Genomic DNA, 26,077 nt, shown 5'->3' on the forward strand with positions numbered 1-26,077 from the left:
ATTCAGAATCGATAGTTTAAACTCCCAATAATAGGTTTTAATGGAATGCAAAGGCATAATGTTTTATTAACGAGAGGGTGTTCTTTTGTTTAGGTAAAGATCGTGGAAATGGAACTAGAAAGTGGTAGTTAATTCCATTTTCCAGAACACAGACAACACACATGAAACTAGCTTGACGAAAAAGTGGCCTATTCAGCCAAAGTCACATAGAGAAAATATCAAGATAGAAAATAAGCCATTCAGCAGCCACAGTTCTGAGCATCGGGAGCAACAATATTATTGGCAAGAGCTTTCCCTTCAAGCTACCAGCATCACTGGACTTCAAAAGGATGCAATTCACATGCCTGGGAACATGCAGGCCAACAGCAGGGGAGGGAGGGGGTGTCTTTTTGTGAGAAAGCATGAAAATTTTCTAAGGTACATTATAAAATGGCTTGGCAGAAGCTTGGTGTGTAAATACCAAGGTTAGCATATTCTTTGTTGTAGCTCTACAGAATGTTAAGCACTGTATTTTTTAAATCTTAACATTTTAGAGTGCTTAAAATGAGTACTCTTCCCATTTATTTAATTGGAGCGTTTTTTCCCCTCTGATGGGCAGACTATGAGGTTTCCTAAGTGCTTTCCCTAAGTCTCAGAATCAAAGAGATTTGATTGGTTCTTTCCTTCACCAGCTTATTTTATTGTGTTGGATGATGACTTGGCTTTTCATGTAACCCTGAGAGACAGGGATTTGTTTACGCTCCCCCGGGCTTTGGGAGCGGACTGAGGTCTTTGAGGAAGAAGGCAGCTTTGGATAACATCGAGAACTAGGATTTGGTGGTGAAGTTGTATAATGAGACCACATTCTACCCAGGACTGAACACGACTATCAAAGCCAACCTACTCAGAGCATTTGATACAGAAGTTAAAATGGGTTCAGTCTTCTTTGTAACTAAAATTGTATGTTTTTCCTTGTGGTTGTGGCGTCCCAGTTAGAATAAGCTGTTTATAATGACATAAGTAAGCATGGCATCTCTAGAAGTTATGCATCAACGTCTTTTCACCAGTGTGCAAAGAAGGGAAAAAAAAAAACCTAACAGAGGAAACAGGCCAGCTAGCTTCCTCCATTCCCAGTCACTTATTAGAAAATAATTAAGATTTCAACATAAAATAAGTTGGTGAAACAGAAATAGGATTAATCATCTGCAAAGAGGAGAAAAGGTATTGAAATAACTTTGCACTCACTATTGCTGGGTTTAAAATGGTTTCTCTTTTACAAATGTGCTTGCTCTAACATCCAGGAAATTGACCTTCTCGGCCGTAGAACTAATTAGCCATGAAAGTCATTCTATCCCAGAGAGAGAAAGATTATGGTATAGCCTCTATCATCCACCTTAGAATTCATGGCTAGAGTGTCTGAATTGCCTGTCCTAACCTGATTTGTTGGTCGCTGTAAAGTTCAGATGGTGTTTTCCTTAGTCATCATAAGAACTCTATTAGGAGAACTGCACTTTTAACCTTCCAGTGCAGGCCAACTATATTCAGAGTTTTGTCTGTTAACGCTTCAAGCCTTTAATAGAAGTGAGCAAAAATTTAGAAAGAAAACCACCAAACACTGGCAATCCCTGCACAGTTGTTTTACGATGTTCACTATTAGGCAAGATGTATATTATCATACCTTCTATTTCTGCCTGACACATGAATACGACTGTTAAAACCAAAGATAAAGGTACATTCCCTAGCAACCACAGACAGATTTTGGGGACAACTGTAACAATAAAGGAAATATCTCTCAGACATATTAAGTGCAAAAAGCTGGATGTAGCACAACACATATGATGTGAGTCTATTGATTAAAAAACCAAGAGTATGTATATGTTTCAGTCTGGAAGGACACACGTCAGACACCCTGCTTAGAAAGGATATTTTTACTTTGTCTGGAATATTTGAACTTTTTATAAAGGAAATCTATTAGTGTGTTTTCACTTAAAACAATTTAAAACATATAGCACTAAAAATTCAGACGTAGTTGAGCCTTAATTTAATAACTTACACATATTTCACTCTGCTTTGCCAGGAACATGTTTCGTCCTTATGTTCTCTGTGGTGTATTTTATTAAAAAGCCATCAAGGACTTCGGACTTATCTGAAGACAGAGGAAGCGTGTGAGCAAGCTGTTGCTGTAGGGTGCCTAGAATACTTTTCACATATTCCTTAGCATGAAATCCTACACACAATAGCCATCGGGTGGATGGACAGACAGACAGGTGGACGGATGGGCAAAACAATATGAAGACTTTTGAACTTACCATTAATCCTGGCTGACTGATAAGAGAAGCATGTAAGCACTCTAGAATGACAGTTCTTTTGGGTAATTTCTATTTTGCAGTAAGTTTAGAATTGCTAGTTTTTATAGTGCCTCTGACTGTATTTAAAAGAGAACTTCTCATCCTGTTCACTGACAGCTTTTCAATATTTGATATATATCACGAATCACAAAACCACTAAGCAAGTTTTCAAGAGTTTTCAAATGCAGTTTCGAAAAGCTCTAAATTGTACTTGCCTCGCCAAATGTGAAAGTTCCTTCCATGGCTTCTTCTACTGTGCGAAATCATTAGTTTCATTATCGTCCTGAAGCAGATATTCCAAGACACCATCAATTCCTAAAAAAAAAAAAAAAAAAAAAAAAAAAAAAAAAAAAAAAAGGAAAAATAAATAGATCAGGAAATACCCATCTAACTGTTTCATTAACTTCCTTAGCTGAAACTACAGTTAAAGGAAAGGTGATTGGTTAAAATACCTAAAACGCTAATTTAAAAAATACCTGTGATATCATCTCTCTTCTTGACCCATCCTTAAATTTAACTGCTTTTTTTTTTATAGATTGAAAACAAGGGATTTATTTTAAACTCTCAATTGTTGTCATTATGCTGGGGGTAAATAAATGGGGGCAATAGTCAAAGTGAAAATAATCTCATAGAGAAACAGACAGAGATGGAGAGAGAATGTGCCTTTAAATCACCAGAGAGGCCATAGAGGTAGAAAGAACATAAGAGGTAGAAAGAACATAAGACAAACATAGCCAGGTCCTAACCTTAGAGGAGGGACAGCTGTGCGTGGCTTGATGGGGCAAGCACACTTACCTGCTCTAAGTGTAGCATATTCTTTTTTACTGCTTCCTCTAATGTCTTTTCATCATGGTCTTAACATCGTCTTATAAACTGCTCTATCTACTGCTCACCCCTCCGCTTCTAGTCTTCTGACTGCACGTTGAGAGAAGGCAAAAATGACTTGAGATGGGCCGAGAATGATGGGATCCTGGAGAATATTCACACGTCAGCTGTGAGAAGTAGTCAATGGACCACTGTGGCTCTTTATTTGCATAATGAGGTTATTCCCCTGGATAGCCCAAGGTTACTTCCAGGTCTAAAACATTTGATATTTTCATCCCTTTTGGTCAAACATATGACACTGCCTGGGGAAATTAAGTGTCCTATGACATTAACTTAATATTAAATAGTAGGAATTAACAAAGGTATCACTGTTACAAAGATACATTACATTGTTACAAAGATATATATAGCAAAGACATATTAATAAAGATATCATTTTCTGTCAATGTTCTACAGGAATCTCTTCCTTCCAGTGTATTTATATTGTAAAAATGGTTCTGATGTCTCCTGGCAGCAATGCAGAACTACATTGTAAAGGGATGGGGACATAGAGGTCAGTGGGGAAATGTACAGGTTGTAGTATCCAGTGTTTTCAAATTATCTGTCTATATATGAAAATTAAGAATCAATCTGTAAATGTCCAGGTATGGATAGTTGTTTAATAAAAAAAAAAAATAGTTCTAACTTTAATACATTTAAGACGTTTTCCTGGAAAATTTTCTAATTTAGCATGATGAAAAGAATGACTGGTTTCTAAAGTGCAGTTGAACAGGCAAATTCCCTTTATAAGAAAATAACACATGCAAGGATTACAACTTTGAAATTGCTTGAAATCTTTTCTACCAGCAAACACTGAAATTTGTATCTATTTATATTACCTTCTTTCAACAAATGCTTTAACCTTAGTATTTTATAGCTCCTTCCTTTTTATCCTCCTAAGTAGAAACTCTAATTTGGTGGCAAACATTTAGTGAAATATGATTCATCTCACCTATTTCATTCTATCCATATGGCTTCTAAGTCTTGAGCGTACAGGTGGAAACTGTCCATAGCAAATTGTTCCTGTCATAGTTTTCCGAATATTTTAGTCTTCAATTAACCATAGTTTAAATTCCAGAACATCCAGGAAATGAACACTGGTGAGAGTGAATGAGGCATAAAATTTGATTGTGTTATATATGAAATTCAGCTATTCAGTGAAATTCTCCAATTGTGGTAATTCTGCTGTCCTGATTACAATTATTTCATCTATGTGGTGCATATATATTTTAATCTTCTCCTGACACCGTCTGTTGTTATAAATGAATTTCTCTTCCCAGCTATTCACAAACGCATTTGCATTATTGAGGTCATGTCTGACTATAGGTCTTGGTTCCATGATTTAAACAATACTTAATCTTACCTCCTGGGATTATTTTTATATTAGATGATAATTGATTGGAAATCCACTGACAAATTATAAAGACATCATTTTCTGTTAATGAGCTTGACAAAGGAGGATTCATGCCGTTATATTTTAAAAAGAAACATTTCTTGACCTTGAATATAGGACTAAAACTACCTTATATCACAAAACATTCACAATAGAATGTTAGTTAAGCTTAACAGTTTTCTGGCAAAAGCCCTTCTAGATATGTGCAGAATTCCTGTAAACTCGGGTTCTAAACATGTTTTCAGCCCATGTGGCCCTGACCTCTGGAAGTTAGTCCACTTATATTCTACATCCAGATTTTCTTTTATATTTTCCTTTCTTCCTCCCTGCCTTCCTCACCCCGTTCCTCCCCCCCTCCTCCCCCCCTCCTCCCCCCCTCCTCCCCCCCTCCTCCCCCCCTCCTCCCCCCTCCTCCCCCTGTTCCTCCCCCCCTCCCTCCCCCTTCCTCCCCCCTCCTCCCCCGTTCCTCCCCCCCTCCCTCCCCCATTCCTCCCCCCGTTCCTCCTCCCCCTTCCCTTCCTCCCCCCTTCCTCCCCCCCTCTCCCTGCCCCCCTCTCTCCTTCCTTTCTTTAGTTCCTTAAGGTATTTCTTTGTTCTTTTTTTTCCTCCATGGTGTCTAGTTGCTTTTCCCAATTTCCATTGTTAAGGCTGGATTCCATAGGAAATAAAGGTGAAAAGAAGTAAAAAAATTGCGCCTTGGGGGAGTGCAGAGAAGATGTGGGAGCAGTGACATATTTTTTAGTGTCTCCTTTTAATTAATTTCTCCCCATTTATGCTTATTTTATTCTTTTCAAAAATTTTAAAGTTATTTTTAGAGATGGACTCTTGCTATATTGCCCCAGCTGGCTTCAGACTCCTAGGCTCAAGTAATCCTCCTGCCTCAGCCTTCTATGTAGGTGTGCACCACCTAGCATGGCTATTTTTGTTTTTTATTTCACTCAATTTATACAACAAAACCTAAGACAAGTACTCTTGCTTCAGATTTTAACCTTATTTTTCAGCTCTTAGCTATTATGTAAAGACAGCTAAAATTTTCTTCAAAAACAAAAAAACCTACCATCCATTTTTGTTTTTATGGAAATTTTGGAAAGCTTAAAAACACTTCTGTTGAAGAGAACTGACATCATACAAGCATGTGGTCTCAAGTCAATACCTGGATGTTCCCAGTACCAGTCCAAACTCCATTACTGATGGAATCATGGCAAGGTTTTGAAAATCACTTATTTTCTTAGCATTTTCCCCTAAATCAGGGACAATGATAACATCCTTTCCACAAAAGTACAAGGTAATGTATCATGGATTGACTGTCTAAAAATATAAATCCCAGATTGCAGGCAAGATGGCCGAATAGGAACAGCTCCAGTCTACAGCTCCCAGCGAGACTAATGCAAAAGGTAGGTGATTTCTGCATTTCCAACTGAGGTACCCAGTTAATCTCATTGGGACTGGTTAGACAGTGGGTGCAGCCCATGGAGGGTGAGCCGAAGCAGGGTGGGGCATCACCTCACCCAGGAAGCACACTGGGTCGGGGAACTCCCTCCCCTAGCCAAGGGAAGCCCTGAGGGACTGTGCCATGAGGAATGGTGCACTTTGGCCCAGATACTATGCTTTTCCACAGTCTTTCCAACCCGCAGACCAGGAGATTCCCTCTGGTCTGCCACAAGGGACCCGGGTTTCAAGCACAAAACCAGGTAGCCATTTGGGCAGACACTGAGCTAGCTGCAGGAGTTTTTTTTTTTTTTTTTTTTTTTTCATACCCCAGTGGCACCTGGAACGTGAGACAGAACTGTTCACTCCCCTGGAAAGGGAGCTGAAGCCAGGGAGCCAAGTGGTCTTGCTCAGCGGATCCCACCCCCACAGAGTCCAACAGGCTAAGATCCACTGGCTTGAAATTCTCACTGCCAGCACAGCAGTCTGAAGTTGACCTGGGACACTCAAGCTTGGTGAGGGGAGGGGCATCTGCCATTACTGAGGTGTGAATAGGCGGTTTTACCCTCACGGTGGAAACAAAGCTGAATTTGGAGAGGCCCACGGCAGCTCCGCAAAGCTGCTATAGCCAGACTCCCTCTCTAGATTCCTCATCTCTGGGCAGGGCATCCCTGAAAGAAAGGCAGCAGCCCAAATCAGGGGCTCATAACCCTGGGACAGAGCACCTGGGGGAAGGGGCAGCTGCGGGTGCGACTTCAGCAGACTTAAATGTGCCTACCTGATGGCTATGAAGAGAGCAGCGGATCTTCCAGCACAGCATTCAAGCTCCGCTAAGGATCAGATTGTCTCCTCAAATGGGTCCCTGACCTCCATGTCTCCTGACTGGGAGATACCTCCGAGCAGGGACCGACAGACACCTCATACAGGAAAGTTCCAGCAGGCATCTGGTGGGCGCCCTCTGGGACAAAGCTTCCAGAGGAAGGAACAGGCAGCAATCTTTACTGTTCTGCAGCCTCTACTGGAGATACCCAGGCAAACTGGGCCTGGAGTGGACCTCCAGCAAACTCCAGCAGAACTGCAGCAGAGGGACCTGTTAGAAGGAAAACTAACAAACAGAAAGAAATAGCATCAACGTCAACAAAAAGGACATCCAGACAGAAAACCCCATCCAAAAGTCACCAGCATCAAAGACCAAAGGTAGATAAATCCACAAAGATGAGGAAACACCAGCACAAAAAGGCTGAAAATTTCTAACACCAGAACGCCTCATCTCCTCCAAAGGATCACAACTCCTCACCAGCAAGAGAACAAAAGCAGATAGAGAATGAGTTTGACAGATTGACAGAAATAGGCTTCAGAAGGTGGGTAATGAACTCGAAGCTAAAGGACCACGTTCTAACCCAATGCAAGGAAGCTAAGAATCTTGAAAAAAGACTAGACTAATTGCTAACTAGAATAACCAGTTTAGAGAAGAACATAAATGACCTGATGGAGCTGAAAAACACAGCACAAGAACTTCATGAAGCATATACAAGTATCAATAGCTGAATCAATCACGTGGAAGAAAGCTATCAGAGATTGAAGACCAACTTGATGAAATAAAGCATGAAGACAAAATTAGAGAAAAAAGAATAAAAAGGAATGAACAAAGCCTCCAAGAAATATGGGACTATGTGAAAAAACCAAACCTACGTCTGATTGGTGTACCTGAAAATGATGGGGAGAATGGAACCAAGTTGGAAAACACTCTGCAAGATATTATCCAGGAGAACTTCCCCAATCTAGCAAGGCAGGCCAACATTCAGATTCAGGAAATACAGAGAATGCCACAAAGATACTCCTCGAGAAGAGCAACTCCAAGACACATAATTGTCAGATTCACCAAGGTTGAAATGAAGGAAAAAATCTTAACGGCAGCCAGAGAGAAAGGTCAGGTTACCCACAAAGGGGAAGCCCATCAGACTAAAAGTGGATCTCTTGGCAGAAACCCTACAAACCAGAAGAGAGTGGGGGCCAATATTCAACATTCTTAAAATAATTTTCAACCCAGAATTTCATATCCAGCCAAACTAAGCTTCATAAATGAAGGAGACATAAAATCCTTTACAGACAAGCAAATGCTGAGAGATTTTGTCACCACCAGGTCTGCCTTACAAGAGCTCCTGAAGGAAGCACAAAACATGATAAGGAACAACAGATACCAACCACTGCAAAAACATACCAAATTGTAAAGACCATCAACACGATGAAGAAACCGCATCAAATAATGGGCAAAATAACCAGATGGCATCATAATGACAGGATCAAATTCACACATAACAATATTAACCTTAAATGTAAATGGGCTAAATGCCCCAATTAAAAGACACAGACTGGCAAATTGGATAGAGTCAAGACCAATCAGTGTGCTGTATTCAGGAGACCAATCACATGTGCAAAGACACACATAGGCTCAAAATAAAGAGATGGAGAAATATTTACCAAGCAAATGGAAAGCAAAAACAAAAGTAGGGCTTGCAATCCTAGTCTCTGATAAAACAGACTTTAAACCAACAAAGATCAAAAGAGACAAAGAAGGCCATTACATAATGGTAAAGGGATCAACTCAACAAGAAGAGCTAACTATCCTAAATATATATGCACCCAATACAGGAGCACCCAGATTCATAAAGCAAGTCCTTAAAGACCTACAAAGAGACTTAGACTCCCACACAATAATAGTGGGAGACTAACACTGTCAATATTAGATGGGAATATTAACAAAGATATTCAGGACTTTAACTCAGCTCTAGACCAAGCAGAACTAATAGACATCTACAGAACTCTCCACCCCAAATCAACAGAATATACATTCTTCTCGGCACCACATAGCACTTATTCTAAAAGTGACCACATAACTGGAAGTAAAACACTCCTCAGCAAATGCAAAAGAATGGAAATCGCAGCAAACAGTGTCAGACCACAGTGCAATCAAATTAGAATTCAGGATTAAGAAACTCAAAACTGCACAACTACATAGAAGCTGAACAACCTGCTCCAGAATGACTACTGGGTAAATAACGAGATAAAGGCAGAAATAAAGATGTTCTTTGAAACCAATGAGAACAAAGACACAACGTATCAGAATCTCTAGGACACAGCTAAAACAATGTTTAGAGGGAAATTTATAGCACTAACTGCCCACAAGAGAAAGCACGAAAGATCTAAAATCAACACCCTAACATCACAATTAAAAGAACTAGAGAAGCAAAAGCAAACAAATTCAAAAGCTAGCAGAAAACAAGAAATAACTAAGATCAGAGCAGAACTGAAGGAAATAGAGACACAAAAAGCCCTTCAAAAAATCAAAGAATCCAGGAGCTGATTTTTTGAAAAGATCAACAAAATAGACTATTGGCCAGACTAATAGAAGAAGAATCAAATAGATGCAATAAAAAATGATAAAGGGGATATCACCACTGATCCCACAGAAATACAAACTACCATCAGAGAATACTATAAACACCTCTATGCAAATAAACTAGAAAAATCTAGAAGAAATGGATAAATTCATGGACAAATACACCCTCCTGAGTCTACACCAGGAAGAAGTTGAATCCCTGAATAGACCAATAACAAGTTCTGAAATTGAGGCAGTAATTAATAGCCTACCAACCAAAAACATTCGAGGACTAGACGGATTCACAGCCAAATTCTACCAGAGGAACAAGGAGGTGCTTGTACCATTGCTTCTGAAACTATTCCAAACAAAAGAAAAAGAGGGACTCCTCCCTAACTCATTTTATGAGGCCAGCATCATCCTGACACCAAAACCTGGCAGAGACACAACCACAAACGAAAAATTTCAGCCCAATATCTCTGATGAACATTGATGTGAAAATCCTCAGTAAAACACTGGCAAACCGAATCCAGCAGCACATCAAAAAGCTTTTCCATCATGATCAAGTTGGCTTCATCCCAGGGATGCAAAGCTGGTTCAACATATGCAAATCAATAAACGTAATCCATCACATAAACAGAACCAATGACAAAACCACATGATTATCTCAATAGATGCAGAAAAGATCTTTGATAGAATTCAACACTCCTTCATGCTAAAAACTCTCAATGAACCAGGTATTGATGGAACTTATCTCAAAATAATAAGAGCTATTTATGACAAACCCACAGCCAATATCATACTGAATGGGCAAAAACTGGATGCATTCTGTTGTGGGAAGTCAGGGACCCCAAACGGAGGGACCGACTGAAGCCATGGCAGAAGAACGTGGATTGTGAAGATTTCATGGACATTTATTAGTTACCCAAATTAATACCTTTATAGTTTCTTATGCCTGTCTTTACTGCAGTCTCTAAACACAAATTGTGAAGATTTCATGGACACTTATCACTTCCCCAATCGATACCCTTGTGATTTCCTATGCCTATCTTTAATCTCTTAATCCTGTCATCTCGTAAGCCGAGGAGGATGTATGTCACCTCAGGACCTTGTGATAATTGCGTTAACTGCACAAATTGTAGAACATGTGTGTTTGAACAATATGAAATCTGGGCACTTTGAAAAAAGGACAGGATAACAGCAATGTTTAGGAAACGAGAGATAACCTTAAACTCTGGCCGCCGGTGAACTGGGTGGAACAGAGTCATATTTCTCTTCTTTCAAAAGCAAATGGGAAAAATATCGCTGAATTCTTTTTCTCAGCAAGCAACATCCCTGAGAAAGAGAAATACATGCCTGGGGGTGGGTCTATAGACGGCCCCCCCGGATGTGGCCATCTTCTATGGTCGAGGCTGTAGGGGTGAAATAGACCCCAGTCTCCCATAGCGCTCCCAGGCTTATTAGGAAGAGGAAATTCCTTCCTAATAAATTTTGGTCAGACTGGTTGCTCTCAAAACCCTGTCTCCTGATAAGATGTTATCAATGACAATGGTGCCCGAAATTTCATTAGCAATTTTAATTTCGCCCTGGTCCTGTAGTCCCGTGATCTCGCCCTGCCTCCATGTGCCTTGTGAAGTACGTAATCTCTGTGACCCACACCTATTCGCACCCTCCCCCCGTTTTGAAAATCCCTAATAAAAACTTGCTGGTTTTGCAGCTTGTGGGGCATCACAGAACCTACCAACGTGTGATGTCTCCCCTGGATGCCCAGGTTTAAAATTTCTCTCTTTTGTACTCTGTCCCTTTATTTCTCAAACCAGCCGACGCTTAGGGAAAATAGAAAAGAACCCACGTGAGTATCGGGGCAGGTTCCCCGATAGCATTCCCTTTGAAAACTGGCACAAGACAAGGACGCCCTCTCTCACCACTCCTATTCAACATAGTATTGGAAGTTCTGGCCAGGGCAATCAGGCAAGAAAAAGAAATAAGGGGTATTCAATTAAGAAAAGAAGAAGTCAAACTGTCTCTGTTTGCAGATGACATGATTGTATATTTAGAAAACCCCATCATCTCAGCCCAACATCGCATTAAGCTGATAAGCAACTTCAGCAAAGTCTCAGGATACAAAATCAATGTGCAAAAATTACAAGCATTTCTATACACCAATAATAGAAAAACAGCCAAATCATGAGTGAACTCCAATTCACAATTGCTACAAAGAGAATAAAACACCTAGGAATCCACCTTACAAGGGATGTGAAGGACCTCTTCAAGAAGAACTACAAACCACTGCTCAAGGAAATCAAAGAGGACACAAACAAATGGAAGAACATTCCATGCTCATGGATAGGAAGAATCAATATCATGAAAATGGCCATACTGCCCAAACTAATTTACAGATTGAATGCTATCCCCATCAAGCTACCATTGATATTCTTCACAGAATTAGAAAAAACTACTTTAAATCTCATACGGAACCAAAAAAAGAGCCCATATGGCCAAGACAATCCTAAGCAAAAAGATCAAAGCTGGAAGCATCATGCTACCTGACTTCAAACTATACTACAAGGCTACAGTAACCAAAACAACATGGTACTGGTACTAAAACAGATATATAGACCAATGGAACAGAGCAGAGGCCTCAGAAAAAATACCACACATCTACAACCATCTGATCTTTGACAAACCTGACAAAAACAAGCAATGGGGAAAGGATTCCCTATTTAATAAATGGTGCTGGGAAAACTGGCTAGCCATATGCAGAAAACTGAAACTGAACCCCTTCCTTACACTTTATACAAAAAAAGATCAATTCAAGATGTAAACGTAGGACCCAAAACCATAAAAATGCTAGAAGAAAACCTAGGCAATACCATTCAGGACATAGGCATGGGCAAAGACTTCATGACTAAAACACCAAAAGCAATGGCAACAAAAGCCAAAATTGACAAATGGGATCTAATTAAACTAAAGAGCTTCTGCACAGCAAAAGAAACTACCATCAGAGTGAACAGGCAACCTACAGAATGGGAGAAAATTTTTTCAATCTATCCATCTGACATAGGGTTAATATTCAGAATCTACAAAGAACTTACATTTGTAAGAAAAAAACAACCCTATCAAAAAGTGGGCTAAGGATATAAAACTTCTCAAAAGAAGACATTTATGCAGCCAATAAACATGAAAAAGAGCTCATCATCACTGGTCATTAGAGAAATGCAAATCAAAACCGCAATGAGATACCATCTCACACCAGTTAGAATGGTGATCATTAAAAAGTCAGGAAACAACAGATGCCGGAGAGGATGTGGAGAAATAGGAAAACTTTTACACTGTTGGTGGGAGGATAAATTAGTTCAACAATTGTGGAAGACAATTTCCACAATTTCTCAAGGAAAATGTGTGGCAATTTCTCAAGGAGCTAGAACCAGAAATACCATTTGACCCAGCAATCCTATTACTGGGTATATACCCAAAGGATTATAAATCATTCTACTATAAAGACACATGCACATGTATGTTTATTGCGGCACTGTTCCCAATAGCAAAGACTTGGAACCAACCCAAATGCCCATCAATGATAGACTGGATAAATAAAATGTGGCTCATATACACCATGGAATACTATGCAGCCATAAAAAAGGATGAGTCGTGTCCTTTGCAGGGACATGGATGAAGCTGGAAACCACCATTCTCAGCAAACTAACACAGGAACAGAAAACCAAACACTGCATGTTCCCACTCATAAGTGGGAGTTGACCAATGAGAACACATGGACACAGGGAGGGGAACATCAAGGGGTGGGGGGCTAGGGAAGAGATATCATTAGGAGAAATACCTAATGTAGATGACGGGTGGATAGGTGCAACAAACCTGCACGTTCTACACATGTATCCCAGAACTTAAAGTATAATCAGAAAAAGAAAAAAGAATGAAGATGAATGACAAGTAATAATGTCAACAGATTTTATTCTTTTTGGTGACAAAGTAAATGTACCCATGCTCTCTAAGACACACTGTTTCATCAGGAGGAAGGCAATAAGCATTCTAATCTTTCATCACAATGCCCTTCAGAAACATCAGCGTGTGTGCATACATATTTTATTTTCTGAAACTAATAAAAATCAGTCACTGAGGACACATGCAAACATCCATGAAAAGTAGAGCTGTTCTCAGTCTGCAATGCTCACCATGAGCAGAGACATACAGTGATGTACAAAAACTTACCAGGCAGAACCCATAGACCATATAATCTTCACAAAAGCTAGAAAAACTAGTTTTGGACAACGTGACGTTTTACAGAACACATTCAAGTTGGTACTGTCATGAGGGGAAACGCCCATAAACCAAAAGTTTCATGCAGAGCATGATTTTAGAGAGGACAGAGAATAGTAAGATACAATCTATTGGATGCAGTAACATTTCTGCTAATGTGAAAGTCTAGTCTGTATTATTGAATGAACAATAATCCAAAGGAGAGCTACATTTTATTAGGTTAAGAAAATGGAAATGACTTTGTGCTTTTCTCAATATGAATATTAAATATATATATAAATATAAATATATAAATCCCTTTCACCAATTTGGTTATATGAACAAACTTAACAAGCAACCACTAAAAGATACTGCCAGCACATGGGCATCCAAATCTTAGGATTATTTTGTGAAATTGTATAGGACACAGAGAGAGAGAGGAAGAAATTTTCAATCAAGCAACTTTAGCAAGATTTGGCAGACTCAGTTGTGCAGATGGGTTGAAATTTGGTCTTCCATTATTACTATATCATTTACTCTTGCATCATCTAAGGACAACCTTCTAATTAAGACTCTCTTATGCTGCAAATGATTATAATTTAAAGACCATGAGTGTATAAAATAAGCTATTATATATGTATATATAAAATATGCTCTAATAAATACAAAATAAAGAGTGTATGCATTAAAGAACCACTTGTGAACTCTTGGAGGGTGGGGGTAGCAACCAGCTACTTATACACCTATAGTAGTATGTATATCATCATCTAACTAGGTTTTCTTGATAAAGTTTTTACTGTGGAACCTCAAAATTGTTATTAAGGCTTTTTTGTATCTCAATTTCTTTTCCTTGATTTACATTAGGAATACAGATAAGGAAGAAAAATAATTCTCAGTCACTTAACTACCTTGGAGTTTCAATAGTGAATTCTTTGGTTTTCGAATGTTAGAATCTTTAATAATGAGATAATTATAGCTCTTTGGCCATTTTAATCTTCATCTTCTAAAATTTAGTCATTGTCTCGCAAGAAGCTGTGCCTTTTTCCTGAGGTGTAATTTGTGCCATGAAAACTCACCTTAAAGGAGAAAAAGCTCCAGCAGAGAATATAATACTCATCAGGGCACTGTTTTCTCATTTATATGATACAAAAAACTAATTTGTGAATGCATGGAGCCAAGAAGGGAAGATGACACAGAAAAAATTCATTTGGTGACTCAATGTTTTCACATTGGGTCATATCAAATGGTAATGTTGAAATTAGACATTTTACATAACAATTAAAATTATTTACAGACATCTCTACTTGGATATCCCAAAGGGAACCCAATCCTAGCATGTTTAAAACTGAACTTCCCCAGCTCCTTGCCCTTCCCCCAGAGAGAGAAAGAGGAAAGAGAGAGAGGCCTCTACTCCTCTTGTGCTCCCGATTTCAACATAATGCACCACCTCCCTAACCACACAACCCCAGTCAGACCCTCAGCACCTCTCACGTGGCTGTTACCAATGCCTCCTGACATTCCTGTCTTACCTCTCCCCAACCCATCTTTCACACAGTTCCTGGAGTGATCTTCACTGTAAGTAATATTTAATGATATTTTCTAATCACAACAGTAATTTGGTTCGTTGAAGTAAATTTGAAAAATACAACAAAATCACAAAAATGAAAATCTCACTATTCATTGATATTCACTGTTAACATTTTGGTATCTTTTCAGCATGTTTGTGATAGTGTACATAATTTTGGAGGGTACATATTATATAACCTGTTTTTTAAAGTAAGTTTCATATTGAAGTGATAATGTACATAAGTTAACAACAGCTTCATTAATTTTTACGAAGTAAACTCCTCTATGTAACTACCACCCAGATCACTCACCAGAAGCCTTCATTGTGTCCCCTCCCACTCATTATCTCCTTGAAGGTAACCACTATTCTAATGGCATTGACTATTTGTGCCTGTATTTTAATTTTACATAAACAGAAACACACAACATGTTTTCTTTAGATTCTGTCTCCTTTCACTTAATATTGTAGCAGTAGTTTTTTTTTTTTTTTCCGAGACAGGGTCCCACTGTGTCACCCAGGCTGGAGTGCAGTGGCACCAACTCAACTCACTGCAGGCTCGACCTCCCAGGCTGAGGTGACCATCTCACCCCAGCTTCCCAAGTAGCTGGGACCACAGGCATACACCATCACAACTGGCTAATTTTTTGTAGCGATGGAGTCTCGACATGTTGCCCAAGCTGTTCTCAAACTCCAGGGCTCGAACAATCTTCCCATCTTGGCCTCCCAAGGCACTGGAATTACAGGTGAGGCACCATGCCTGGCTTGTTTATTTTTATTATGTAGTATTCCATGTACAAATATAACAAGATTTATTTATCCATTCCACTCTTATTAGAATCTGAATGTTTCTACTATTATAAATTACACTGCTATGGACATTCTCAAATGTGTCTTCTGGTGCACATATAGATGCGTTGCTGTTGGGTATAAACCTAAGAGTGAATTTTGGGGGTCAAAGAATACATGTTTTAGCTTTAATAGATACTGCCAAAGAATGTTCCAAACTGGTTGTACAAATAATCTCCTATTAGTGGTATGTGAGAGTTTCCATTGCTTAACACCGTGGGTGTCAACATCGTGTCAACACTATGGGTTTTTATTGTTTTGATTTCTAAATTTGCCATTCTGATGGAAGCGTAGAGTTATGATTTGAATTTGTGAGTCCCTCACGGCTAATGTTTTCATAGGCTCAGTGGCTATTTTGGATATTGTTATAAACTAAATATTTGTGCCCCTGCCAAAATTTATATGTTGAAATCCTAATCCCCAATATGATGGTATTAGGGGATAGAACTTTTAGGAGTAATTAGGTCAGGAGAGCGGAACCATCACAAATGGGGTTAGTGCCTTTATTATAAGAAGAGACGAGAGAGAGATTATTTCTCTCTCCGTCATGTGAGGATACAATGAGGAGACACCCATCTGCAAATCAAAGAGGACCATCACCAAGAATACAATCATGCTGGAATCCTAATCTCAGACTTCCAGCCTACAGAGCTGTGAGAAGTAAATGTGGGTTGTTTGACCAACTAGTCTATGGTATTCTGCTGTAGTAGTCCAAGCTGACTGAAACAGCTGTCCTCTTTTGGAAGTGCCTGCTAAAACCTTGGGTTGTCTTTTTTCTTTTTCTTTTTTTTTTTTTTCCTTTTGAGATGGTGTCTCGCTCTGTTGCCCAGGCTGGAGAGCAGTGGTGCCATCTCAGCTCACTGCAACCTCCACCTCCTGGGTTCAAGCAATTCTCCTGCCTCAGCCTCCCAAGTAGCTGGGATTACAGGTACCCGCCACCAAGCCTAGCTCATTTTTGTATTTTTAGTAGAGAAAGAGTTTCACCATGTTGGCCAGGCTGGTCTCAAACTCCTGAACCTCAAGTGATCTGCCTGCCTCAACCTCCCAAAGTGCTGAGATTACAGGTGTGAGCCACTCGCCTCACTTTTGTTGTTGTTGTTCTCATAGTTCTCATATTCTGAATATAAGCCCTTTGACATAGATCTTTTAAAATACTGAATATTAAGTTCTTATTTGTATTGTGAATATATTTACCTACTCTGTGGTTGTATTTTCACTATTTTGATGCCTTTTTTTTTGATGGGATCTCATTATGTTGCCCAGGCTAGAGTGCAGTGGCTATTCACAAGTGCAATTGTAGCACACTATAGACTCAAATTCCTGGGCTCAAGCAATCCTCCCACCTCAGCCTCCTGAGTAGCTAGGACCACAGGTGTGTGCTGCCACTCCTGGCTTTTCTTGATGTCTTTATTAAAATAAAAAAAACCTTTTATTCATCAAAAGTCCAATTTATTCATTTTTTCTTTAGCATTTTTTTTTACCTTCAAAAAACTTGTCTATCTCAAATCATGGAGATATATTTGTATGTAATATTGTAGAAATTCTATCACTTTACCTTTTATATTTATATCTAAAATCCACACAGAAGACTTAAGATTTCCACTCTGATATGTAAAGAGTTTGCAAGTCATCATTCTTGTCCTCACAAGAGGGCTGAAAATTTGAAAATCAACAACAATTCTTCTTAGATCCATCAGAGCATTGCAGTTACAAATCACAATGAAATGAAAAATCATTTTCATGAGTTTTCCCTCCAAGAGACTCACCAGTTTATCACGGTGACCATCTGAGAAAAATTCCCTCTTGCTTCCAGCAAAGACAGGTAAAAAGTAATAATTTTGAAATGTACTCAAGGGAAAAGTACCCATTTTGAAATATGCCCAGAGCATTCTGTTCTTCATTCTGTCCTCTGTAACAAAGGCTGGCTCTCAGGGAAACTACCACAGCCTTATCTGACCTGAGGGAAGGTCAATTAGCTAACTCCAGCCTCGATTTCAATCTCACATAAGCATAGGGGAGAAAAAGGCTAAGAAACTCTTCTAAAAGTCACAACCCAGGGAATATAGCCCACCAAAGAGAAGAGAAAGGAGAGAGATATTTATTTATTTTTTAATTTTATTATTATACTTTAAGTTTTAGGGTATGTGTGCAAAATGTGCAGGTTTGTTACATATGTATACATGTGCCATGTTGGTGTGCTGAATGATGAGATATTTTAATCACAAAAATAATATAAGATTATCATAAGATAATAGGCCAGAACATCAAAGAACTGTGGGACAAGACAAAAGGTACAACATACATATAATGGGAATACCAGGAGAAGAATGAGAGAAAGAGGCAAAAGAAACATTAGAAGTAATAACGTATCATAATTTTCCACAATTAATAAGAAACACCCAGCCAAAGATCGAGAAAACTCAGAGAATACCAAGGGAATGAATACCCAAAATTTAGGCATATGATATCCCAACTGTAGGAAACCAAAAACAAAACATCTTGAAAAAAGCCAGAGGGCGGGGGCGGGGGTGGGGGCAAGGAGGTAATACCTTATCTACAGAGGAACAAGGATAGAGTTATATTGGAACACTCTTCAGAAACCACGCAAGCAAGAGAAGGGTGGAATGAAGTATTTAAAGTGTTGAAAGGAAAAGACCACCAACCATGTCCAGTGAAAATATCCTTCAAAAGTGAAAAAATTATAAAGGCTTTTTCATACAAACAAAAACTGAGGAAATTTGTCAGCAATAGATTTATTTGCCTTGCAAGAAATGTGAAAATTTCTTCAGGGAGAAGAAAAATGATATAGGTGAGAAACTTGGTTTTACATAAAGGAAGGTTTGTTTTTTTTTTTAAACTTATTCATATCTTATGTAATATATAATTGTTCAAAATAATAATAACAACATATATAGCTTCCGAATAAATAGAATAAATGCACCAATGTTATAAGGAATAAGAAGACATTGGGAAGATTCTGTTATAAGGTATTTGTACTTCCCATGAAGCTACATACTATTATTTGATAGTGAACTTAGATTATTTGTAAATATATATTGAAAACTCTACGTCAAGGCCTAAAAATTTTTTAATTGATTTCTAAGAAAGGAGGGAAAATGGAATCATATAAAATGCTCAATTAAAATCAAAGAAGTTAGAAAAAGGGAAGATTTTTCAAAAGTGAAACAAATAGAAAACAATTTAAAATGTGGCAGATATTCAACTGTATCAATAATCACTTTAGATATCAGTCCCTTCAGGCTGCTATAACAAAATACTATAAACTGAGTAGTTCATAAAACAGAAGTTTATTTATTTCTTACTGTTCTGGAGTCTGGGAAGTCCACAATCAAGTCACCAGCAGATTCAATATCTGGTGAGAGCACACTTTTTGGTTTATAGGTGGTACCTTCTTTCAGGGTCCTCATGTGGTGAAAGTTGTGAACAAACTTCCTTGAGCCTCTTTATAAAGGCACTAATACCATTCATGAGGGCTCTACCCTCATAACTCAACAAGCTTCTAAAAGTCTCAACTCCTAATACCATCATCTTGGAGGGTAGCATTTCAAAACATGAATTTTGAGGGGACATAAACATGCAGACCATAGTAGATCTAAATGACCTAAATATAACAATTAAAAGACAAAGACTATCAGAGTGGATCAAAAACAAGACCCAACAATAATCCTGCTTTAGACACAGGTTGAGCATCCCTAATTTGAAAATCCAAAATCAAAAGTGTGCCAAAATCCAACGTCTTCTGAGCACTGACATGTTGATCAAAAGAAATGCTCACTGGAGCATTTCAGATTTTCAGATTAGGGATGTTCAATCTGTAAATGTAATACAAATATTCTGAAGTCCAAAAAAGTCTGAAATCTGAAAAAGTTTTGGTCCTAAGCATTTTGGATAAGGGATACACAGCTTGTGTAGAAATGCAGATTAAAAGTAAAGGGATGGAGAAAGATGTACCATGTTAACACCAGTCAAAAGAAAGCTAAAGAAGCTATGTTGATTTCAGATAAAGCAGAATCAAGGCAAGGAAATTTATCGGGGATAAAGAAGAGGGATAAAGAAGAGTGTTACATATTAATAAAAGTGTCAATTCTCCAAAACGACATAATAATCATTAATGTGTATTCAGAGAACCAGAATACATTATGCAAAACTTATAGAAGTATAAGGCAAAGTAGATGAATCCACAATTATAGTTGGAGATTTTATCTGTAATGGACAGATCCAGCAAGCAGAAAATCAGTGTAAGAATATAGTTGAACTGAACAGCACTGTCAGTCAAATGGATTTAATTGACATTTTTAGAACACTTCCCCAACCACAGCAGAATAAACATTCTTATCAAACTCACAGGGAACATTCACCAAGGTAGACCACATTCTGGGCCATAAAAACATCTGTACTAATTTAAAGAATAGAAATCATACAAAGTATGCTCTTAGACCACAATTGAATTAAAATAGAAATCAATAAAATCTAGATGGATCTCAAATATTTGGAGATTAAACAACACACTTTTAAATAACATATGGGTCAAAGAAGAAGTTTTAAGAAAATTAAAAAATAAAAATAAATACAATTTATCAAAATGTGCAGAATGCAGCAAGAACAATGTCTAGAGGGAAATTTGTAATACTGAATTTACATATTAGAAAAGAAGAAAGACCTAAAATCAGTAACCTAAGCCTACACATTAGATAACGAGAGAAAGAGTGATATAACCCTAAAGCAAGCAGAAGAAAAGAATAAAAATTAGAGTGGAAATTAACAAAATTGAAAATGGGGAAGAAATAAGAAAATCAACAAAACCAAAAATAGAGCAATCTAATTGATAAGCCCTTAGCCAGGCTAACAATGTAAAAATAAATTATCAATATCAGAAATGAAAGAGGAGACATTACTACTGACCCCCCATGGCCAATAAAAGGATAATAAAGACTATTTTGAACAACTCTATGCCCACAACGTGATAATATTTAGATAAAGTGGACTAATTCCTCAAAAGATCTATAAAAACTCATACAAGGAGAAATAGACCATCTGAATAGGCCTGAATCTATTTAAGAAATTGAATGAGCAATTAATAACCTTCCAAAACAAAAAGCACCAGGCCCAGATAGTCTCACTGGTGAATTCTACCAAACATTTAAGAAAGAAATGATAACAATTCTTCACAATCTTTTCCAGAAAACAGAAGCAGAGGGAACACTTCCTAATTTATTCTGATAGGCCAGTATCACCTTAATACCACAACCAGATGAAGATATTGCAAGAAAGAAAAATCATGTACCAATGTATCTCATGAATACAGGTGTTAAAATCTCCAACAAAATACGAGCAAATCAATCCATCACAACCAGACGGCAGGTATGCAAGGCTGATTCAGTGTTCAAAAATTTATTAATATAATCCATAAAATCGGTTAAAGAAGAAAAATCACATCAATAAATGCAGCAAAAGCATTTGAAAAATCCAACATTTATTCATGATCAAAACTCTCAGCAAATTAAAAATTTAAGAAAACTTTTTCAGCTTGATAATATCTACCAAAAACCTCCAGCTAACATCATACTTAATGGTGGGAAACTAGTTGCTTTCTGCCTAAGATAAGGAATGAAACCAGGATGTCCCTCTCACCACACCTATTCAACATTACACTGAAGTCCTAGCCAATGCAGTAAGACCAGAAAAGAGGACAAAAGGCATACAGGTTGGGAAGAAACAAATAAAACTGTCTTTGTTCACATATGACATGACTGTCTGTGGAAAAAAAATTCCTGGAATAAGCAATTATGACAAATAGCAAGATTGTATGACAGAATGTTAATATATTAAAGTCAATAACTTTCCTACACACCATCAATGAACAATTAGAATTTGAAATTCAAAGCATATCTTTTACATTACCACCAAAAGCACCCAAAATAACTAGGTGTAAATCTGATAAAATATATAAATACAAATCTGGCTTAGATAAAATATATACATATATATGAGAAAAATATTTTTAGATAAACTATATACATATATGGATAAAATACATAAATCTGGCCAGGTGCAGTGGCTCACGCCTGTAATCCCAGCACTTTGGGAGGCCGAGGCAGGCAGACCACCTGATGTTAGGAGTTCGAGACCAGCCTGGCCAACATGGTGAAACCCCGTCTCTACTAAAAATACAAAAATTAGCCGGGCGTGGTGGCACGTGCCTGTAATCCCAGCTACTTGGGATATATATATAATTTGACAAAATATGAGGAAAACTATAAGACTGAAAAATACCAAAGAAGATCTAAATAAAGGGAAAGATATTTCATGTTCAGGCATTAAAAAAAATCAATATTATCAAGATGTCAGTTATCCCCAACTTGATCTATAGATTCAATGCAATCCAAATCAAATTCCTAGCAAGCTGTTTTGTGAATATCAACAAATTGATTCTAAAGTTTATATGGAAAAACAAAACACTCAGAAAAGCCAATATCAAAGAATAAAAACAATCTGAAAACTGACACCACCTTATTTCAAGACTTATTTTAAAACTACAATTATCAAGATGATGTATTAATTTTAAAAATAGACAAATTGATTTACACTTATGAACAAAATAAAGAGTCCAGAAATAGACTCACACAAATACAGTCAACTGACCTCTGACAGAGGAGTAGTGGTAACCCAGTGGAGAAAAGATAGTCTTTTCAACAAATGGTACTAGAAAAACTGCACATTTTCATTCCCCCCCAAAAAATCGAGACACAGACCTTACACCTTTCACGAAAACCAACTCAAAATGAATCATAGACCTAAATTTAAAATTCAAAATGTTAACTTCTAGAAGATAACACAGGAAGAAAATCTTTAATGATCCAAGGTTTGATAATGAGTTTTTAGAACATCAAAGGTACAATCCATAAAAGAAATCAAGTTGGACTTCATTAAAATTAAAATTTTCTGCTCTGAAAAACTCTTAAGAAAATGAAAAGACAAGCCACAAAAAGATAACCCAATTAAAAAATGGAAGAACTATCTGAACAGACACTTCATCAAAGAAGATATACAGGTGGTAAATGATCATATGAAAATATGTTCAGCATCACATGTCATTAGGGAATTGAAAATTGAGATACTACCGCACGTGGATTAGAATGACTAAAATAAAAAACTTGACAGTATCAAAGGCTGGCAAGAATGTGGACCAACAGGACCTCTCATCTATTATGGGTGGAAAGTGCAAAATGGCACAGCTGCTTTAGAACACAATCTGGCAGTTTCTGACGAAGGTAAACATGGACTTAATACAAATACCAATATGCTCCTAAGTATTTAACCCAAATGAATTAGAACGTGTTTTGGTATTATGGCCACACAAAAACCTGCACACAATGTTGATAACAGCTTTATTCATAATTGCCCCAAATGGAAAGCAACTAAGATGTCCCTCAATAGATAAGTGAATAATTTAAACTGTGATACATCCATACAACGGAACATTATTTAGCACTAAAAAGAAATGCGCTACCAAGCCATTAAAAGATACAGAGGGAAAAAATGCATATTGCACAGTGAAAGATTCCAGTCTGAAAAGTTTACATACTCTGTCATTCCAGCTACATGACATCTTAGAAAATGTAAAACAATAGAGGCAATAAAAAGGTCCATGGTTGCATGGATTCTTGGAGGGTGATGGAAGGGATGGATAGGTGAAGCACAGGGAACTTTTAGGACAGTGAAACTATTCTGTATGGTATTGTAATGGTGGATACCTGATATTATGCATTTGTCAAAACCCACAGAACTATACGGCACAAAGAGAACCCTAATGTAAACTATGGACTTTAGTTAATAATAATCTATCAATATTGGTTTATTAATTATAACAAATATACCACACTAATGCAAGATGCTGAAACAAGGGGAAACTGTGGGGAAGGGGGGACATATAGGAATACTTCATGATCCATTCAGATTTTCTATAGTTTTAAGTTTTAGCTCTAAAATATAGCCTATTAATTTTTCACCCACATAAAATTGATTTTTGTGTATGTTCTAAACTAAGGACCATAATTGCATGTAGAATCTATATTCACATATACACATGTTGTGTGTGTGTATGGGGGAGTAGCAAATAATGGAGGAAGCTGGGAGGCTCTCATAATCATCCAGTTGCAGGGTGATGGTGGCTCAGATCTGGGTGGTAAAAGCAGTATAATGAGACACACTTGGATTCTGTATGTATTTTTAAACTGGAGCCCAGTTATTATTTTCTGTTATTATAGATTATTTTAGTCTGTATTACAATTTTCCAGAAATGCAGTTGTGTACTATATACTGTTTTATATCTGGCTTTGTTCTTTCAACATGTTTTTGGAGCTCATCCATGTTCTTTCATATATCAGCAGTTTGGTCAGTATTATATTGCATGGATAGTCCACAATTGCCCTTAATTGTTTTCAGTTCAAGGCTATTATTAATAAAGCTTCTATGTTCATCCATGTGCGGTCTTTGTATGGACATATATGCATTTCTTTTTTTTTTTTTTTTTTTTTTTTTTTGAGACAGAGTCTTTCTCTGTCACCCAGGCTGGAGTGCAGTGGCGCCATCTCGGCTCACTGCAAGCTCTGCCTCCCGTGTTCACGCCATTCTCCTGCCTCAGCCTCCTGAGTAGCTGGGACTACAGGGGCCTGCCACCACACCTGGCTAATTTTTTGTATTTTTGGTAGAGACGAGGTTTCACCATGTTAGCCAGGATGGTCTTGAACTCCTGACCTCGTGATCCGCCTGCCTCAGCCTCCCAAAGCGCTAGGATTACAGGCGTCAGCCACCGCGCCCAGCCACATATATGCATTTCTTTTGAGCAAATATCTACAAGTGGATTTGCTAGACTGTACAGAAAGGGGATGTTTATACTAAACTGCCAAATTGTTTTTCAAAGTAGTTGTATAATTTTACATTCCCATAAGTAATGTATAAGGGTTCCATATTCTCACCAATACTTGGTTATGTCATTCTTTTAAATTTTAGCCATTCTAGTGGGTATGTAGTGGTAGTTTAATTTGCATATCCTTAATGATTAATGATGTTGAACATCTTTTCATATGTTTCTTGGTCATTCACATATCTTCTTTTGTGAACTGTCTAAAATTTTGCCAAATTTTTTAGTGAGTTGTCTGTCTCTTATTGAGTTATAACTGACAAAGGTTTTATATCCAAAATACATAAAGAAATGTTATATGTACAGCAAATAATTTCTGACAGTTTGTAGTTTGCCTTTTCATTTTCTTAACAGTGTATTTGAAGAGTAGAAGTTTTGAAATTTTGAAATCCAATTTATTTTCTTTTACGACTTTGTGTTCTAAGAAATCTTTGCCTATACCAAGGACATATTCTTCTGTTTTCTTCTAGAAGCTTTATCTCATTTCAGATCTGATGCTTAGGTCTATTTTGAGTTAATTTTGTATATAGAGTGAGTTAAGGGCTAAGATTCATTTTTTCCCTCACATGGATATTCAGTTTGTCTAGCACTATTTATTAGAAAAACTGTCCTTTTCTCCATTTGAATTACCTTGGTTTTTCTAATTTAGCAGCCACTTCTTCCTGTTCTCTCCTTTACCATTTCTTCCTCATCACCCCAGATGTTAAATGTCAGAGTGATCCAGGTCAGAGTGATCCAGGGTTCACACTTAAGCCTCTTCTCTACTTCACTTACTCCTTAGGAAATCTCATCCAGTCCCAGGACTTTATTGCTATCAATATGTAGATAATTCTCAAATGCATTTCTCATTCTTCCCCTGAACTCCAGGTTCATATGGCCAATAATCTCCTCATCATCTCCACTTGCATGTCTAACATCTAAAATTTCACATATTAAGATATAAGTATTAATTCCCCATACCTCCCCTACCATACCTGCTCCTTTTGCAGCCTTCACCGTGTTAGTTGCTCCATGTTATATAAGATCACATATCTATCTTATAGTTGCTCCATCTCCATGTCAGAAACCTTGGAGT

The 26,077-nt window shown here is 37.7% G+C and overlaps 1 long non-coding RNA gene across 1 annotated transcript in view; it reads right to left on the minus strand.

The window, feature by feature from the left end:
• Positions 1–3,129: 3,129 nt before the first annotated feature.
• Positions 3,130–26,077, minus strand: part of LOC129489207 (uncharacterized) — a 97,552-nt gene continuing 74,604 nt past the window's right edge. The window contains exons 2-3 of the long non-coding RNA XR_008659930.2: positions 4,144–4,288; positions 3,130–3,297 (exon numbers count right to left, since the gene is read on the minus strand). This is a non-coding gene — a long non-coding RNA (uncharacterized lncRNA). The remainder of the gene's footprint in view (positions 3,298–4,143; positions 4,289–26,077) is intronic.

Source organism: Symphalangus syndactylus, chromosome 9 (genome assembly GCF_028878055.3).
Source record: "Symphalangus syndactylus isolate Jambi chromosome 9, NHGRI_mSymSyn1-v2.1_pri, whole genome shotgun sequence".
In the NCBI taxonomy this organism is placed as follows: domain Eukaryota; kingdom Metazoa; phylum Chordata; class Mammalia; order Primates; family Hylobatidae; genus Symphalangus; species Symphalangus syndactylus.